The 5,000-nt window shown below is 53.3% G+C and overlaps 1 non-coding gene across 1 annotated transcript in view; it reads left to right on the top strand.

The window, feature by feature from the left end:
* The first annotated feature begins 3,636 nt into the window (after positions 1 to 3,636).
* The window catches only part of LOC126150931 (small subunit ribosomal RNA), a 1,909-nt gene continuing 545 nt past the window's right edge, over positions 3,637 to 5,000 (top strand). The window contains exon 1 of the ribosomal RNA XR_007531746.1: positions 3,637 to 5,000. This exon is cut by the window's right edge and continues 545 nt beyond it. This is a non-coding gene — a ribosomal RNA (small subunit ribosomal RNA).

A 5,000-nucleotide genomic window follows, 5' to 3' on the forward strand; every position in this document is an offset into this window, starting at 1 on the left:
GACACCGCTTCCTGCGGTGCCAACGCTGTCGTAGAGTCGATACTCCATCTTTGGTAGAAGGCAACCATTCCGCTGTAAATGAGTACGTCGCTCGTAGTTCAGTCACCTCGCAGCACTGCTCAGTAAACTATGCAGGCCCACATAGATAGATCAAATACGCAAATGCCCCTATACATGCTGAACGTCTGTGCAAACAAAACGAACCACACGTCACCCGCACACTCTATCACCCACACACTCTATCACACACTACTCTCTGCCTGTAACAAACACAGATACAATAATTAAGCACCGGCATGGACCAACGTCCGGTGCATCCTATCCGCCACAGTACACCAACCAGACTATGATAACCAGGCCAGGAGGTCCAATCATAAAACAGAATATCCCACTCGTCCGACAACCACAATTGCTCAGATAAGCCACCAACACCCACACATGTCCTACACAGGGGTGCACCCAACATCACCACACTGCCTCGTCTTACAGCACAAACACACTGGCAGGAATGAAACACACAGGTCTGCCGCAACCACAGACACGGCTCGCCCCCCCCTCTCACTGGCGGAAAGCGCATCCCGACGTGACATAACTCCTTTGACACACTGACGCTGCCTCGGGCATCCACGTCCTACGGTCGATATCAACGAACCTCACCCCCCCCCCCCCCCACAACACGCCATCCCATACCACATTGTGTACCGTACCCAAACCTAACGTGTACTGTACTACAACGCAATGTGTACCATAACACAACCCAGTTTGTACCTTAACCTAACCTATGTCACCTTAACCTAACCTATGTCACCTTAACCTAACCTATGTCACCTTAACCTAACCTATGTCACCTTAACCTAACCTATGTCACCTTAACCTAACCTATGTCACCTTAACCTAACCTATGTCACCTTAACCTAACCTATGTCACCTTAACCTAACCTATGTCACCTTAACCTAACCTATGTCACCTTAACCTAACCTGTGTTGCACCTTAACCTACCTCAATTTGCACCGCAATGTAACTCAATTTGCACCGCAATGTAACTCAATTTGCACCGCAATGTAACTCAATTTGCACCGCAATGTAACTCAATTTGCACCGCAATGTAACTCAATTTGCACCGCAATGTAACTCAATTTGCACCGCAATGTAACGCAATTTGCACCGCAATGTAACGCAATTTGCACCGCAATGTAACGCAATTTGCACCGCAATGTAACGCAATTTGCACCGCAATGTAACGCAATTTGTACCGCAATCTACCCCCATGTTGTGCCTTAACCTAACCCACGTTGTGCCTTAACCTAACCCACGTTGTGCCTTAACCTAACCCACGTTGTGGCTTAACCTAACCCACGTTGTGGCTTAACCTAACCCACGTTGTGGCTTAACCTAACCCACGTTGTGGCTTAACCTAACCCACGTTGTGGCTTAACCTAACCCACGTTGTGGCTTAACCTAACCACGTTGTGGCTTAACCTAACCCACGTTGTGGCTTAACCTAACCCACGTTGTGGCTTAACCTAACCCACGTTGTGGCTTAACCTAACCCACGTTGTGGCTTAACCTAACCCACGTTGTGGCTTAACCTAACCCACGTTGTGGCTTAACCTAACCCACGTTGTGGCTTAACCTAACCCACGTTGTGGCTTAACCTAACCCACGTTGTGGCTTAACCTAACCCACGTTGTGGCTTAACCTAACCCACGTTGTGGCTTAACCTAACCCACGTTGTGGCTTAACCTAACCCACGTTGTGGCTTAACCTAACCCACGTTGTGCCTTAACCTAACCCACGTTGTGCCTTAACCTAACCCACGTTGTGCCTTAACCTAACCCACGTTGTGCCTTAACCTAACCCACGTTGTGGCCTTAACCTAACCCACGTTGTGGCTTAACCTAACCCACGTTGTGGCTTAACCTAACCCACGTTGTGGCTTAACCTAACCCACGTTGTGGCTTAACCTAACCCACGTTGTGGCTTAACCTAACCCACGTTGTGGCTTAACCTAACCCACGTTGTGCCTTAACCTAACCCACGTTGTGCCTTAACCTAACCCACGTTGTGCCTTAACCTAACCCACGTTGTGCCTTAACCTAACCCACGTTGTGCCTTAACCTAACCCACGTTGTGCCTTAACCTAACCCACGTTGTGCCTTAACCTAACCCACGTTGTGCCTTAACCTAACCCACGTTGTGCCTTAACCTAACCCACGTTGTGCCTTACCCTGCTCTGTAATTGGCATATGACACGTTACATTAATGTATTGTTGTCCAACCGCAACCGGCTCAGAATGTTGTGTACACAGCTATGTGTCATCTCCCCATAACAGCTGCATTGCAGTGTGGTACGCCATAGAGACGTGTGGGAGTAATGGACGCAGTGGATGGCGATCAGCATGAGCCGTCTGTTCATGTAGTGGCGCGTGTATGCAGACGTAGTAGTCTCTTCTCACACAATGTGATAGCACGGTGCCCCGCGTTCCACATCTGCGACATGCTACAGAGGCCGGTTGACAGTTGGTCGCGCAATGGAGATCGCATATGTACGGGGGCACCTTCCACGTGCCCTCTAGTCGGGCACATTTTGTTGCGTGGATGTGAGCGAATGTAGTGTGTCTTGACACCTGACAGGCAGGCATGCAATAATAGTTGACTTTGCAAACGGGGATGGACGTGTACGTTTACTGGTGACGTTACGCAAATGAACAACTGGTAACCCGTTGTGGTGCGGTTGATCTTGCTGGAGGTACATCTGTGAGGGCAACGATCGGTACAGCTACGAAGCGGTCCCCACCATACCAACGAACGTGAATGTGAATCTGGGTGTGAAGCGATACGCGGCTGTGGGTGGGTGGGACTGTCCCCGGCCGGTGAGGGGGGGGCCGCCCGGCGTGCTGGCCGCGCGGTGCGTGGGCGCACGCGCTACAGCCGGCTGGTGGGGGCGCCCAGTGGCAGGCGCGCCGGCCGACGGACGCGGCAGGCGGCGCAGCTGCGCGCCGGGGCACCCTGCGCGCGGCGCCGTGCAGCCAAAGTGGGTCCTCGCGGACCCGGTGCGAAGCGCGGTGGACATCTGCAGTGTGCTGGTCCGATTGAGGACTGTGTGCGTTGAGGATGCGCCGCCGCCCGGCACTCGGCGCCGCGACGCCGTCTGCTGCTCGGTCGCCCCAGCGGTTCTCGCTGGTGGTTTGTATCGCAGTTGTGCGGACGTGTTGGCACGTGCGCTGTGCTGGGAGAGTTCGCTTCGGCACCCACGTGGGGCCTTTGCCCTTCTGTGGCGCTGGCGTTGGAGCTGCCGGTCACCGTAGGTGGCGCGTGTTGTCTCCCGCCGGCAATGCCACGACAGCACGCTCCCGGGCCTCTGTCGGCAGCGGCAAGCTCAGTTGGGAGCACGGGTGGTCGCACCTAAAGCGTCTACTCGCCTAACTCCGGGCGATTGCGCCTCTCTCGAACCCGACCAAGTACTTAGGACGGCGCTGCGCGCCGCCGGGACCTGAGAGGGTTTCGAGGTGTATTGTGCAGGGGAGCCCAGCCTCCTCCTGTTTGCAGAATAATTGAGCGGACGCTTGCGTGTTCGCGCGGGCCCCCGGGACACACTCCCGGGCGGCCGGCTGCTCAGCTCTAGTTGACGCAGCTCCCTGGTTGATCCTGCCAGTAGTCATATGCTTGTCTCAAAGATTAAGCCATGCATGTCTCAGTACAAGCCGCATTAAGGTGAAACCGCGAATGGCTCATTAAATCAGTTATGGTTCCTTAGATCGTACCCACGTTACTTGGATAACTGTGGTAATTCTAGAGCTAATACATGCAAACAGAGTCCCGACCAGAGATGGAAGGGACGCTTTTATTAGATCAAAACCAATCGGTCGGCTCGTCCGGTCCGTTTGCCTTGGTGACTCTGAATAACTTTGGGCTGATCGCACGGTCCTCGTACCGGCGACGCATCTTTCAAATGTCTGCCTTATCAACTGTCGATGGTAGGTTCTGCGCCTACCATGGTTGTAACGGGTAACGGGGAATCAGGGTTCGATTCCGGAGAGGGAGCCTGAGAAACGGCTACCACATCCAAGGAAGGCAGCAGGCGCGCAAATTACCCACTCCCGGCACGGGGAGGTAGTGACGAAAAATAACGATACGGGACTCATCCGAGGCCCCGTAATCGGAATGAGTACACTTTAAATCCTTTAACGAGTATCTATTGGAGGGCAAGTCTGGTGCCAGCAGCCGCGGTAATTCCAGCTCCAATAGCGTATATTAAAGTTGTTGCGGTTAAAAAGCTCGTAGTTGGATTTGTGTCCCACGCTGTTGGTTCACCGCCCGTCGGTGTTTAACTGGCATGTATCGTGGGACGTCCTGCCGGTGGGGCGAGCCGAAGGCGTGCGACCGCCTCGTGCGTGTTCGTGCGTCCCGAGGCGGACCCCGTTGAAATCCTACCAAGGTGCTCTTTATTGAGTGTCTGGGTGGGCCGGCACGTTTACTTTGAACAAATTAGAGTGCTTAAAGCAGGCAAGCCCGCCTGAATACTGTGTGCATGGAATAATGGAATAGGACCTCGGTTCTATTTTGTTGGTTTTCGGAACCCGAGGTAATGATTAATAGGGACAGGCGGGGGCATTCGTATTGCGACGTTAGAGGTGAAATTCTTGGATCGTCGCAAGACGAACAGAAGCGAAAGCATTTGCCAAGTATGTTTTCATTAATCAAGAACGAAAGTTAGAGGTTCGAAGGCGATCAGATACCGCCCTAGTTCTAACCATAAACGATGCCAGCCAGCGATCCGCCGCAGTTCCTCCGATGACTCGGCGGGCAGCCTCCGGGAAACCAAAGCTTTTGGGTTCCGGGGGAAGTATGGTTGCAAAGCTGAAACTTAAAGGAATTGACGGAAGGGCACCACCAGGAGTGGAGCCTGCGGCTTAATTTGACTCAACACGGGAAACCTCACCAGGCCCGGACACCGGAAGGATTGACAGATTGATAGCTCTTTCTTGATTCGGTGGGT

Source organism: Schistocerca cancellata, unplaced genomic scaffold, assembly GCF_023864275.1.
Source record: "Schistocerca cancellata isolate TAMUIC-IGC-003103 unplaced genomic scaffold, iqSchCanc2.1 HiC_scaffold_1017, whole genome shotgun sequence".
Taxonomy (NCBI): domain Eukaryota; kingdom Metazoa; phylum Arthropoda; class Insecta; order Orthoptera; family Acrididae; genus Schistocerca; species Schistocerca cancellata.